Below are 15,704 nucleotides of genomic sequence, written 5' to 3'. Positions count from 1 at the left end.
CCCCCACGTTTACCAAGAACTGAATATCGAATATTCCCAAGAAATAGAGGGGCCGTGACCCCCACTGAATGCAGGGTGGGCTAAATGTGATTCAAACTATCTTGTAGCAAGAAGGCAAGCTATTATGAGACAAATCCATCTCTGCACCAAGGTGATAGGTTCAGACACCCCACAATATGATCTCAGGTGGATGAGTGTCCAGCATACATATTCCATTATGCAGCCCCTTTTAATATAATAATTTTATTAATTCTCTAGAAATTTCATAAATGTTTATAATGCATTTTGAGCATATTCATCCCCCCACTCCTCCTAGATCCTGCCCCCTCCCTTGCAATTTCGTGTCCTCTTTTTATTGGTTGGTTGGTTGGTTGGTTGGTTGATTGGTTGGTTGGTTGGTTTTTTGAGACAGTGTTTCTCTGTGTAGCCCTGGCTGTCCTACAACTCACTCTGTAGACCAGGCTGGCCTCAAACTCATAGATCCACCTGCCTCTGTCTCCCAAGTGCTGGGATTAAAGACATGTGTAGGCATCACCTAGCAGCTGTTTTTTGTTTGTTTGTTTGTTTGTTTGTTTTTTGTTTTATAACACACTGAGTCCTATTTGTGCTATCTATATGTTTGTGGGTATGAGGCCATTCACAGGAAAGGCCACACCTCTAAAGAAAATTGATTCTCTCTGAGAAGCCGTCACCTGCTGATAGCTAGACAGATGTGGGTGGGGGTCTCATGAACCACCACCCCCGTGTTCGAATGTTGACTGGTTCCATTCTGTGCAGGTCTTATGCAGGCAACCAAACCTCTGTACGTTCCTGAATGCGGTCCTGTCATGTTCAGAAGACAGTTTCACTCTGACTCTCCCCAACTCTGACTCTTACAGTCTTCCCACCCCCTCTTTAGTGACAGTCTCTGAGTCTGAGAAAGCAATGTGACAGAAATGCCCCACTCATGGCTAAGCACTCCTCAGAAAGTGGTTCTCTGCTCTTTAACCAGCCGTGAGTTTCTGCATTAACTACCATTCACTGCACAGAGAAGCTTCCCCAATGAGGTCTGAGGGCTACACTAATCTATGGGTACAGAGATACAAATCTAGAGGGCAGTTTGATGCTATATCCATTTAGCAAAGAACATCTGTAGGTTTACCCTTTGAACTCCCCAACCATGGGTTCTTGGCCAGACTTACAGTACTAGGCATGTGTTTCTTCCTGTGGAGTAGGCTTTGAGGTCAATGAGAAAATGGTTAGGCCAGGGGGTGGTGGCTTACGCCTTTAATCCCAGCACTCCAGAGGCAGAGACAGACAGATCTCTGTGAGTTCAAGGCCAGCCTGATCTACAAAGCAAGTTCCAAGACAGGCTCCAAAGTACAGAGAAACTCTATCTCAAAAACACAAAGAGAGAGAGGGAGGGAGGGGGAGAGGGGGAGGGAGAGAGAGGTTGGTTACCCCCATAACATTCATACCACTAGCGTAGCTATGGGAGTCATTACTGTAGTTCACATGTTTGTAAAACTGTTAATGACTTTTGTGCCCCAACAGCCTGAATTGCACCTTCCAGTCCTATGAGAACTAGCCAGCAGAGAGGAAGCTTCCTGATCAGTACCAACTTGATTTCTACATATCTTGTGTCCAACGTGTGAGGTGTCTTCAGAAATAGAGTCATGCCAAGTTATTATGGACAACCAATGGACTGTATTGTTCTGGGGTCTCCAGAACATTCCTGACTAACATCTCAAGGGAAGTATCTCAGACCTGGCACTGGGTTTTTTATTTGACAACCTATGGCTTTGGGGAGGAGCATTAGTCCCTATCTAATGTGACTCCAGTTAGACACTGAAGTCCTCCTCTACCCTGGCCTCCCATCTTTCTCCCGACTTGAACACTTTATTTCCCCTTTCTCCCTTCATAGCTCATGTGTTCTACTAAGTCCCCATAAGATCTCTCTTCTTCCTCGCCATCAATGGTCTCCCTCTTATATCCTATATTTCATGGGTACTCCTTTTTATCCTCACCAAGATCCACTTATGACTGAGAACATGTGACAAATGTCTTTCTAGGTCTAGAAAGACACTCACTCAGTTTAACGTCTTCCAGTTCCATCCATTTACCTGCCGAGTTCATAATTTGATTTTTCATTATAGCTACATAAAATCCCATTGTCTATAATACCACATTTTCATTATCCAGTCATCAGTTTATGGACATCTAGGCTGTTTCTATGTTCTTGCAGCTATCAACATGGATGTGCATTGTTTCTGTCATAGGAAATAGGAGTCCTTTTGATATATACACAGGAGGGTTTGGTCTAAGTCATATGATAGGCCTATTCCCAGTTTTTATAAACAATCACCATACCAGTTTCCATAATGGTTACATCAGTTGCACTGTCACCAACAGTGCATACGTTTTCCCATTCTCTCCATCCTCACCATCATTGGTAGCCTGCAAAGGGAGACTTTTTTCTGTCCCACCCCATCCTGCAGCCACTTCCAAATAGTGATTCTGAGGCTTATACTAATTGTAAATGCTTGGCCAATAGCTAAGGTTTATTACTAGCTAGCTCTTACATTTAACTTAACCCATATTCCTAATCTATGCTTTACTGTGTGGTTCGTGGCTTGTTACCTCATTTTTAACATGTCTTGTTTCCTTGGTGGCTGGTTGTCATCTCTCCACTCCACCCTTCTTCATCTCCATCTTCAGTTTGAATCTACTGACTAACCATAGTCTACATTGCTATTGGCCAGAATAGCTTTATTTATCAACCAATGAGAGCAACACATATTCACAGCATACAGAAAGACCATCCCACAGAAGTAGATTTTTGTTTTCTCAATCTTATTTATTCTGTTTGTGGTAAGATGAAATCTCAAAGTATTTTAAATGTTTATTTCCCTGATAGCTTAGGATGATGAGTGCTTTTAAAATTATTTCTTAGCCACTGTATTTCTTCTGAGAACTCTCTTTCAGATTCATAACTCACAGTTAATTGCTTGTTTTTTCTTTCTTGGTGTTTAGTTTTTGAGTTTTTTGGTTTTTGTTTTTGTTTTTGTTTTTTGTATAGTCTACATACTAATCCTCTGTCAGAAGTATAGCTAGCATAGCATTTTTTTTTAATTCCTTAGGCTTCCTCTTCAGCCAATGAACACTTTCTTTGCAGTACAAACTTTAATTTTATGAGTCCCACTTGTCAATTATTGTCCCTGGGTGTCCAGAGTTCTAGTCAGAAAGTCCTTAGCAGAGCCTATATCATGAAGTGTGCTCCCTACTCTTTCTTCTAGAAGTTTCCGAATTTATGGTCTAACATTGAGATCTCTTGTCCATTTGGAATTGATCCATGTGCAGGTTGAAAAATATGGGTCCAGTTTTTTTATTCTACATGTAGCTTTCCAATTTGACCAGCACCATTTGTTGAAGATGCTTTCTTTTCTCCAATGTGTATTTTTGGCCTCTTTGTTAAAATCAAGTGACTGTATGAAAGTGGACTCATATATGGCTCCTCAGTTCTATTGCATTGGTCAGTGTGTCTGCTTTTATGCCAGTATCATGCTATTTTAATTATGATAGCTCTGTAGTAGAACTTGAAATCAGGGATGGTGATTCCCTCAGCAGTATTTTTATTGTTCAGGGTTTTCTTTTTGGAGGGGGTGTTGTTGTTGAGTTTTTTGTGTGTCTCTTTATTTGTTCGTATGTTTGGCTATTGGGGGTTGTGCCCCCATATGAATTTTAAGACTTTTTTTCAATTTCTGTAAAGAATTGTGTTGGAATTTTTATAGGGATTGCACTGAATCTGTAGACTTGCTTTTGGAAGGGTAGCCATTTTCATATTAATTCTACCATCCATGAGATGGGAGGCCTATCCATGTTCCAGTGCCTTTCTTGATTTCTTTTTTTGGTGTTTGGAAGTTTTCATTGCATAGGTCTTTCAGTTCCTTGGGTAGGTTTATTCCAAGAGCATTTAGACTACTGCATATGGGATTGTTTCCCTGACTGATTTTTCAATCTTTGGTATATAAGAAGGCTACTGGTTTTTCAATGTTAATTTTGTAACCTACCACTTTGCTGAAAGTGTTTATCAACCCAGCATGCGGGCTTAACAGTAATTGAGTTGATTATCTAATTACCTGCCTCTTCTCCCAATTTCTTAATACGTTGTAGACTTTGAGTAAAGAAAGAAGTGTAATTAGCTAGCTTTGTCAAGCTTTAGTCCCTGGAAACGTGTATCTATCTAACAAAGGCTAGTTAACATTGTCATGGGAGACTAGGGGACTTCTCAGAGCACCTCTGAGAAGATATTTCAGGTGAAAGGCTTTTCTTTACCCCTTCCTATGGCCTCACATATGAGACCACCAATGTGTTCACGAAGAGCTAAAGTCTTGTAGCATTTCCACACTTGGGCCTTTAACTGTAGTTCTAAGGTGAAACATGTTTTATTCTCTCTTTTTATTCATATAGATCACCAACAGAGCCCCAGAAACAAATGAGACTGTAATATTACCAAGCAGAAAAGGAGGTGAGAGGCCCTAACTCCAGGGCTGATTTCATATAAGTACCAAGGCTAATAATTAGGGACAAACAGCAGCTAAGTAAACAAATGTTGGCCTGACAGCTGCCTCTAGCTAAGGAAGAGGCCAGGGGAGGAGGCATACCACCAAACAAGGAGTTGGCAGAGCCAAGGATGAGAGAGAAGAGAAGAGGGGTTCTCACTGCCCTCTGCATTGCAGGGCAGAGCCCAGGTGTCAGCTTCACATCCAGTCACAGTTATGACATCATCCCTTTCCCTAGACGCTCCACGAACCAACATGCTCAGAAAAATGGGAATTTCTGGTAAGAGAGAAAAAGATTAACTTGCTACTGAAGAGGCAAACAAAACCCCAGCTAGTATATCACTAGGAAATAACATTCATTATCTCTAGCATTCCTAGTCCTTTCTCTCACCAGAAAAGACTGTCAAGTCATTGATGTTTGGTGTTCTATGCTTTCATTAGCACAGAGGGTCCATTTAGAACCAGTGAAGTCAAGCAAAGATAAACACCACAGCAGACAGCTGGCTCAGTGCATCAGACTCATGGCCCGCCCTCCTGGTGTTCACAACCATGGTAGTGACTTCTCGGTGAAGGCCACCAGCGTGGGGACCAAAAAACCAGGGTTCCCACCTTTGACTTCCACTTTAAAAGTTGGGGGCAACTTCAACTGTGTTGTGGTCCCTCACCTGAAAGACGCAGATGCTAATAGCGCTGATCGCATCAGAGATGTGAATGATATGTGAGGTCCCAGGGACTAACTAGCAGCTGTGCCAGATGAACAGCAATGCTCAATGAATGTGCATAATAATCATCATCATGCTGCAAGTCCAAGGGGTCCTCTTTGTTCTAAAGCAATAACTATGCTGAACAGCAAAGACTACAGACTGAACAGGGAGGAGAATACACTGACTCAAAACATCGCTATGGTGATAAACTGAATAATGCCTGCTTAAAGATGTCTGTGCCCTGGCCCTAGAATCTGTGAATGTTGTTTTATATTGGGAGAGAACACTGAGGGTGAGATTAAAACATGGGGAGGTATGCCGGGTTACTGGGGTAGGTCCAATATAATCACAAGGGTCCTTGTAAGGGACAAACACCGGATCATAGCCAGAGACAGAAGGCGGCGATGTGATAACAGGGTAGAATGAGAGAAGGTTCTGGGATGTAGGGCTAAAAACCAAGGAGCGTAGGCACATCTAGGAAACTGGGGGTGGGAGCTTCACATGGAAGCAGCCCTACAAACACCTTGACTTTGGCCACGTACAATTCATTTCAGACTTATGACCTCCAAAATATGAGAGGATGTTTGTGTTGTTATAATCCACAAAGTGTGCGACAACTTATCAAAGTCACAGTTAGAAAACTATCCCAAACTTGCATAAGAACATGAACTTATTTCCTTTGTACATGTCTCTTTTGAGACATAACGGAGGAGAAAGAGCACCGGACCTGCCTTGTGAAATGTCAGTTTATATTGCTCCTTTCTTTGTGTAAGTGGCCAAACTTTTCACAGTCTGATTGTTCCATCTCTAAAATGGAACAAGACATAATCATTTCAGGTACCAACTACAAAAGTACACAGACCGTACTCAAGAGCTGAAGCATTCTTTCCATGAAAGATGGCCAGTATCCTTTGTCTTTCCTCCATAGGACAAGTAATTACAGACCCAGCTCTTGAGCTTCAGTTAATGTTGTTCACATGTCACAGGCCACTCTCCATTTCTAAGATCTGTCTTCCAGCTGCTTTTCAAGGTTCCCTCTAAAAGATGAGACACCCTATGGCCCCCCAAGAGATGATGCTTTAGTTTCCATTACCATGTCTTGGGGATACAGCTCACCTCATCATTCTCCACCTGTCAGCAGCACAAGAGCTCACTACTCCCTCACTCTACTCAGGGTGCTAGAGATGCTCAGAACCTACCCCAATTCCTTGGGGATACCACTCTCCTCATAGTTGCTACCAACAGCAATGATGGTGGGTGAATGTTGGGTACTGAGCACTGTACTGGGGACTGTGAAAGAAGCCTGGGTCTTTTTCATCCCTCTTATTCTTTCTCTGGGAAGATGCTTTCAAAGTTGACATACTGTAATTATGCCCTAAGAGATGGTTAATGCCAACAAATGTATATATAGATGTAGTTAGAGATATAGATATAGATAAATTTGTGCTGTACCACACAGCTGATCAATATTTCATTGTGGAAGAGGGAAGGGCTCATGAGGCCCCACCCCCTACTGAGGCACAACTGGCAGTTAATAGTTTCTTGGGATGTGGTCAGTGTTGTCTCTTTCTTCGATGGTGGGACCACTTGCTTCAGTAAATAACCTCCCACTTATGCTCCTGCAGACAACCCTAATTAAACTCATTAAACACACACAAGAAAACAGACATGAACATGAATGTAGGAAGGGGCTTGTTGGGAGGAAGTATTTCAATGGACAGGGAAGGAGGCTAGGACAGGGAAGGAGGTGGGGAAATGACTAAATGCATTATTTGCATGAATGAAATTGTACAAATATGTGTGAAACTGTCAAAGAACAAAAAGTAATTCTTAAAAAGTTTGTTTTGTAGATGTTTCACTCATCAACAATGGCGAATCTCCTCACTGCTCCACCTCTGCCTCTACTCCAGCTACAAAAGGGACCAGCATGAGCCTTATTCAAGCCCTAAGCATCAAGGAAAGACAAGATGAAATCTGTGGGACCAGAAAATGGGCTCTCAAGGTGCACAGCGAAGCAAAAGGAGGGTGGTGCATTGGAAGCTGATGGAGAAAAGTCAAGGAGGGAGGGATAGTGGACCTCCACATCAGAACTCAAAGGAAATCTCCCTCTTGCCTGACATCTGGACTCTGTCTCAATGCATGGCCACTGAGTCGAAGTGTTTTTGTCCCAGTAATGTACTTCACCTGTGCATCTTTCCAAAGGTTACAAAGAGCTGAGAGCTTGTATGCACACACATCATTTCCTTCAGCTCCCTCAAGAACCTGTTGAGATAACTATGCCATTCCCACAATGTAGACAGGGCTAGACGCCCAGGGACCCATATGTCCAAGGCAAACCACTAGTCAGATCCTGGATCCCAACAGTGTTGGCCTGGCTCCAAAGCTTGTGCTCTTCCCAGGCATTACCCACTGTGGCTGCTGCCGCCGGCTTCCCCTCCCCATAAAGTGGCAGCCAGAGCCAAGAACATTTCCAGGGCCTCTTCCAACACAGCTTGAGCTTTGGGTGGTCCAGAAATACTTAGTTTTATCCTGGAACAAATGAAGAACTGGAAGTAAAGGGTCTCTTTGCAAGCTGGAAACAGCTTGTCCCAGCTGAGGAGCAGAAAAAAAAAAAAATCACCTCTTGATAAAGCACTGTCTTTGACAGGAGGCCCCACGATCACAGATTGTTGGAAGAAGGCCAGAGGGATATGCTGACAGTGGGCACGGGTGTGAGGAAGGACGGTTTAAGGATGCTGGGCAGCTGCTGGGAGAGGTCTACAGGAGGACTACAGGATGTTGTTGGAGCTCTGAGAGAGAAAGGAAGCTATGACGCATGCACACACAATCCTCACTGCACATGGAGGGAATAACGGGGGTGGAGAGAGAAACAGATGTTCCCAGAGCCCCTGCTGTGTATGAATTGCAAGCACCAGGCTGTGGGCTCCCAACAAGGCACCTGAGAGCACCAGAGACTCTTCAGGGTCAAAAGCGTCTTCACTCCCAGACAGCAGGACACCTGTGACACTGCTCAGCACAGCCTGGGTGTGTGTCAAAGTTCTCTTCTGGGCCGCCTGCTTTGAAGTAGACCACCTCTCTTCACAGAGCCCTGGCTTGTCCTGCTCCTTCTGGGTTCAGGTTGTAATCCTTGAGTGAGTATGGTAACCCTTGCCCCCTTAGATTCCGAGGGCTGTATACCTGAAAGGCATTAAAACCATATCGTGTGAGTGTGTGTGTGTGTGTGTGTGTGTGTGTGTGTGTGTGTGTGTGTGTGCAGGTGCACCTGTGCATATTCATGAAGAGGTCAGAGGACAACCTTGGCCGTTGTTATTCAGATGTAACCCACTTTGGGTATTTTTGAGGTAGGCTCTCTCATTGACTTAGAACTCTCCAAGTAGGCTAACAAGCTTCAGGAATCCACCTGTCTCCCCCTCCCTAGTGCTGGCATGACAAGTGTGTGCCTGCCGCCATGCCCAGATTTTTCTACGTGAGTTCTGGAGGTTGGACTCAGGTCCTCATGCTTTCAAGGCAAGCACTTTACCAAATGAGCTACCATTCCAGCTCGCTTCCGTCAGATCAACAATAGTACATCATTGTAGTGGCCCTGTAGTCAGGACATTTAGCATCCACCAGGCATCTAGGCCAGCTTCTAGCATCTTCTTGTCAACAGCCCATTTGGTATCATCTCCAAGTGCAATCATCCAGGTTTGGTACCTTACAAAACACTTTGCAGTAAGGCCCATCCTGTGACCCCCTAGCTGAGTTGTGCACACTGGCATGAGAGCCTGCAGGGGAAAATTGTCTTGCCAAAGGGTTATTATTTTGGTTGCTTGGATCCCAGCATCTCTTTCATTCTTCTCACAGCTCAAACCTTTCTTCTCCAGTCTTGATATCTTTTCCCTCCTCTACCCTGCACCATCCTGATCCACCTTGGATCTAAAGAATTTCATTTGTCCCTTGTCTACTGAGGCTCCATAGCCAGAGAAAGGGTTCTTACAGTGTTTGGAAGTTCTCAGGAGCCATGTATATAGCCTGGCTAGGAGGGGAAATGGAGGCAAAGGGGGCCTTTCCAGGGTCTAAAAGGGAAGGAGACCAAATAAATAGCCCAAATTAGGCTTCTAGAAAGATGGCATGGCTTTGAACTGTCCAATATTAGCTTAAAAGTTTACATAAATGGCATGTAAGTGTGGTAGCTTATACCTGGATCACAGTCCTCGGGAAGTGGAGGCAGGAAAATTGAGACATCAAGTTTGAGGCCAGCATAGGCTACATAGTGAGATCTAAATCAGCCAGGGCTACAGAGACCCTGTATCAATGCACCCAAAAGGTTTGAAGTTTGTGAATTGTGTGTTTTGCTACAGGCTGCCTTTGTTTAAACATAAGAGAATGCTTGAAATTCACTGACTGAAAGTAGAAAACAAAAGCTTTCCTCTCATGATCAAGCTGGGTCTCTGTCTCTTGCATGCCTTGACTGTAGAAGTCGGGTTTTACTACTGCAGATGTTTTGAAGACTCTCAACCATTTCTCAGTCAAACCCAGGAAGAAGGAGACCAGGGAGACGTGGTTATGGAGAGGAGAGCAACAATGGCATCATCATGAAAGGTGCTAGGGGTCCAGGGTCTCCGTGAAGGATTCAGGACTCAGCAGAAGCTAAGGAAGCAATCCAGGGGATGCCAATGCCAAGCCCTGCTGTGGCTATTCCATCGGAGATAATGCATGTGCTGTACAGCATCCGGACAATGCTAAGTGCTAACGATCAGGAAGTCAGGATGGTCTAAGCATAGGACACTAGTGACAAGCCCCCAAGGAGTATCTTCTCACTCAGTCTCCTTCATGTCATGGATTGGAAAACTGAGGTCCAAACAGAAGCAGCCTGCCCTGATCCAAGGGCCTGGCTAAGACTGTAGAGCCAAGATGAAAACAACTCCATCCTGTGCCCCAAGCGGGGCTCTGTCTCCTGGCCATGCTGCTCCCAGCACTACCCGTTTCCTTGACTGTACCTGGCTTCTCATTCATCACAGGATTCAAAGGCTTCTGTGATAGGCACAAAATTGCTGTGCTTCGACCTGCCATAAATCACCCAGCTAATGATCTTCGAGCTCCTCATGACCATCTGCAGGCAGCCCTGTGCTCACTCACTTGGGCAATAAAACAGCTGAGGCTGCTTTCTTCCTCGAGGGAGGGGTGGGAACCAGGAGAAAGAAGAGCTGTAAAGGGGGCAGGCTAGACTTCTGGCACTTGCTAGCACTGCCACACTCCCTTTCTCAAAACCCTTTCTTCTTTTCCTCTGCCCCTCCTCTCCTCCCTTCTTCCCTTCTGTGTCGTATGTTGTGAAACCCCAGTGTCACCACTACAGCCACCTGGAACATGACCCTGAGAGCTCCTCTTGCAGGAAGCGGGTCTAACGCAGGGAAAGCATTTGGATGGCATCTTTGGTCATTGTCTCTGTCCATACAGCAGCACACAAGATGCCTGTTCACCCATCACAGGCTCTGTGGGTTAGACAGCTTTTGGCTGCTTCTGGACCAAACCTCAACCATGGAAGTCCTTTGGCAGCCTCAGGTCCGATCTACCTGGATCCTGGTCTTCTCTCTCCATGCTCTGCTGCCTGGATCTTCTTCACTGCTCTGGCATCTGTAGATGTTCCTCTCCCCTTCTTTAGAGTACCCCATCCTCATTGTGGGGCCTAAGATAAATACTTTCAGGACTTTTCACAAACTCTTTTCTATTCTTAAAACTCTGAATAAGTCAGACCTATATCATTTACCTCCCTCTGTCTCTGTTTCCTCTTCTATAGAATGATAGAATTTATTCTCAAGACTGTCAAAAAGATCAAATAAATTAGTACATACATTGAACACCATATCAAAAACACAGTGTAAGCAGTTAATGGCATTAATAGCATGTTACAGCTGCCAAAAAATAAAGATTCTTTAGATGTATTGATTAGAACATAATCAGAATGAGAGTGGAGGGAAGGGTCCTTATGTAACCGCACTGCTCAGCCTACAGTGCAATTCCAGGACTAAGAAATGCTTAAGTAAACTGAAGGTTGTCCAGAAGGGACAAATCCAGTAGCTGATCCTCTGTCATGTGGAAGGAGACCAAAGGCAAGACAGTTAATCCTGAAACCCGGAGGAGTGGTTGGAGGAGTAGAGGAGAGGGGACATCTGAGTTGCCGTCATACATACGAGAGGTGATTTCTTCATCTTTTTTGTGTGCATACCCCAGGTCCTGGTTGAATGCTTGGTACTTGGGTTATGCTTGGGAAATGTCAACTCAAACAACAGTAGTCAGCCAACCAGTACATACATTCATATGGATGGACAGACAGACATATGATATTAGAAATCACAGTGACATAGGATGGTAACCAACAAGTACATACATTCATGTGGATGGACAGATGTCTGATGTTAGAAATCACAGTGACATAGGATGGTAATCAACCAGTACATACACTCATATGGACAGACAGACATCTGATGTTAGAAATCACAGTGACATAGGATGGTAACCAACCAGTATATACATTCATGTAGATGGACAGACGTCTGATGTTAGAAATCACAGTGACATAGGATGGTAACCAACCAGTACATACAATTATATAGGCAGACAGACATCTGATGTTAGAAATCACAGTGACATAGGATGGTAACCAACCAGTACATACATTTATATGGATGGACAGATGTCTGATGTTAGAAATCACAATGACATAGAATGGTAATACCATAAAGAAATTTTATAAAGAGACAAAATTTCCTTGCCTTTACAAGGATTAGAGATTATTTATTGGACCAATAAATTTTCACACACACACACACACACACACACACACACACACACACACACGCACACAAATCAGAGAACAGAGAATTACCATCTTTTTGCCAACAACAGATATTAAAACAAATCTGATCATCATCTGTTGTCCTAGTCACCCTCTAAAAAAAGGCACTTCTGATTCGGGTCCTGAGCTTCCCAAACCTCAGTCCATTTTACTCACTTTCTATAAGTCAGTGAGCATCACCACTCTGAAGTCCATATCTGGAAACATTTGAATTCAATAGCTCCAGGATCTTTTTATTTTTAATCTAATTTATTTGAAATTAAAATATAATTACATCATTTTCTGTTCCTTTTCTGCTCTCCAAATCTTTCCATGTACTTACTTTGTTCTCTGTCAAATTCATGGCTTCTTATTCTTTAATTGTTGTTACATATGGCAAGGCAGCTTAGAAGCAAGTGGGAAATCCAAGAAGAGATACAGGAAAGAGACAAGTGGGAAGAGGAGAGACACCAGCTTGCCACCCAAGGAGCAACAAGATGCCAGCAGACCAGTAACGCCATGGTCACATGGCAACATATAGATTGATAGAAATGGGTTGATCTTTTTAAGATGAAAGAGCTAGATAGCAAGAAGCCTGAGCCATAGACCACACAGTTTGTAATTGATATAAGCCTCTGTGTGTTTACTTGGGACTGAGCGTTTTCTTGTGTCCCACCTGATCCCACAGTGACTTGGTCCCAAGTAAACACACAGAGGCTTATGTTAATTACAAACTGTATGGCCTATGGCTCATGCTTCTTGCTGGCTAGCTCTTGCAACTTAACTCAACTCATTCCTATTAACCTATGTTTTGCCATGTGGCTACATGGCATTACCTGTTCTCTCACATCTTGCTTCTCCTGGCGGCAGCTTGCAGTGTCTCCCTGACTCCACCTTTCTTCTCTCTCTATCTCTCTTGGATTTCCCACCTGGCTCCATCCTGCCTTACCATAGGCCAATGCAGCTTTATTTATTAACCAATGGGAGCAACACATATTCACAGCATACAGAAAGTCATCCCACAGCAGTTGTAGGTATATGATTTCAAGGCTGACTACTTGGTATTACACAACCAATGGGAGGGTCTTCCCTGGTGAAGACTATTTTTCCTGCTCTCAGAATTCCTTAGTTACCTGTAATTCCTTGTCTAGAATTGAGGCCCATGATATTTCCCTTTCCATGTTAGTGTGTCTATTGGTGTCATCCTTGTTTAGCTCATGTTAGGTAGCCATGTTAATGAGACTTCATGGGCATAACTTTGCTGACATTTCTAGGAGATGGGATCTCACTGCAAGCTTCCTGTTCCTCTAGCTCTTTGAATCGTTCTGCCCCCCTCTTCTATGATGCTCCTCTGGGGTCCTTCTTCTTTGCCTACACGTCTGTCTAATCTTTTGATATTGCAACAGGACATTGTCATCTAAAAAGTTTACACTCAAGAACCAGGCTCAGAGGGGGAGGAAGGCAAGGAGGAGGAGGATGAAGAAGAAGAGGAGGAGGACTGGGAGGAAGGTGAAGAAGGGAAAAGGGGAAAAAGGAAGAGGAGGAGGAATAAAAAACAAAATTCCTAATGTTTTAAGTAAGCTTATGATTTTGTATTGGGCCACGTCCATACCTATGCTATTCTGGGGTGTGTCTGACCTATGGGTTTATAGGTTGGATATGTCTGGTAGATATATGTAGCTCCCATTCCAAAAAAAATGGAGCTAAGCCTTCAGTAGATATTCAGGATACATCTTTGTCTCTCATTGACCATTATTTTTGGTGTAAATGTTTGACTAATATAGGAAGTTGCACAAATAAGTTGCTGTGATGGAATGGGATACTTTGGTGGTTTGTACTTTTTGGAACATCATTGTCTTCAGTGTGCTTCTGAAATGAGACCTAACTCCAATGCCTACATTTTGCACAATCCACAGATCCATCCAAATTCATGAGTGCCCAGTGTAGGAGGCATGGAAAAGCCATACTCTGCATCTCTCCTCTCTCTTATGCATGCTCCATTGCTCCATAAGATCCACTTAGGAAAAAGTCTCAAAGATAAAATGATTGATAGTTTAAAGACTGTGGCCATTATGCTTTGAGCTGGACATAAGAGCCTGTGCAATAGACATAAGAGCCTGTATGATGCACAGATCATACGTCCATCTCTATGAGTCATTTCTATCTCTATAGGACCAAAGGTTCACAGCCCAGGGAATGGTCCTTGCACTAGAGTTCACCAATCCAAGCAAGGCTAGCCAGCTGTATACAGTGAAGAGGGGCTATTGGCTGTTTATGGAGGCTTCCATAGCAAAGAAAAAGCATCCTTGTCCCCACAGGAAGAAGAGCAAGAGAAATTCTGTCGGCCTGGAAACTTTGAGATTAGTTTAGGGAAAGAGGCAGGAGAAAGAAACTCAGCCCTCCTAAGCCTGAGCAACCTCCTAGGACCAAGAGGCGGGAGATAGCCAAGACAGCATCCTCACAATCACAAGGACTCAGAGGCCCAAGACATTCCAGTCATAGTCACAGAAGAATCTCCTCTGTCATGCATGAGGGTTGCCATAGATACAGAAACAGGAGGCCACTGGAGCTGATGAAAGTCAGTCAGCACTAGCGACACAGCCAGGTGACATGGCCTGCTCCTGGCCCTAGTCAGTGGGAGATGAAAATTGGAATGCCATGTGCTGTGGTTTGGATCTGTAAAGTCCCCCGAAGTCTCATGTATTGAAGGCTTAATCCTCAGTACAATGATGTTCTTGGATCATGAGGGCTCAGAACTCATCTCTGGCTTATCTAACGACAGATCTACAACTGGATGGACTGTTGGGAAGTGATGGAAACTTTAGGAAGTAGGACCTAATCACAGGAACAGGGTCAAGGTCACTGAGGATGCACCTATGAAGGGCATATTTGGTCCTCAGTATGTGTACTCATTCTCTCTCTTGCTCTTACATTTGCACTCTCCCTGTGTACACACACACACACACACACACACACACACACACACAGCACACACACACCTTGCTCTTGTTCTCTTTCATTCCCTGGACAGCAGAAAATGAGCAGCTCTGCTCCACTATACCTTCCCACCAGGATGGCCACCTTCCTACCAGGAGAGAAGCAATGGAATGACCATGAACTGAAGCCTCTAAAACGGTGAGCCAAGACTGCCTTCTTTATGCTCCATTTATTGTGTCCCTTTCAGAGAGCTGGAAAGCTGGCTAATACACCATCCTCAAGCAGCAGCAGAGAAAACAGAGAACGCTTCTGGAGCACAACATCTTCTTCAGCTGTGATGAAGTACTGGTTTTATCTCTGCTGCACTCACTAGATGTGGAAACTTTCCCAACTCCAGACAACCACCCTTGTCACTTACTGGCCAAGTGTCCTGGACTAGTAACCTTTATGAGCCTCAGTTCCCATATCCCAAAGTAGGAAGAATAGTGCCTTAATGCCTGCTTCATAGCGATGTTGTTCACATTGAAAGAGATGGGCATAGAGGAAGGAAATCTTGCCCCTTCCCTTCTCATACTCCCCCCTCACTCTGCTTGTTCCGTACTTCCTACACAGAATGTATTCCCTGAATCCAGGATGGTCCTCACAACCCTTACTTCTCTGTAGGACTTCCAGTCCAATTCTCAATAATATCTCCTAGAGGTCAAGAAT

The sequence above is a fragment of the Peromyscus eremicus genome, chromosome 20 (genome assembly GCF_949786415.1).
Source record: "Peromyscus eremicus chromosome 20, PerEre_H2_v1, whole genome shotgun sequence".
NCBI classification, from domain to species: domain Eukaryota; kingdom Metazoa; phylum Chordata; class Mammalia; order Rodentia; family Cricetidae; genus Peromyscus; species Peromyscus eremicus.
The sequence above is the reverse complement of the archived record's forward strand: the minus strand, read 5'-3'. Positions refer to the sequence as shown.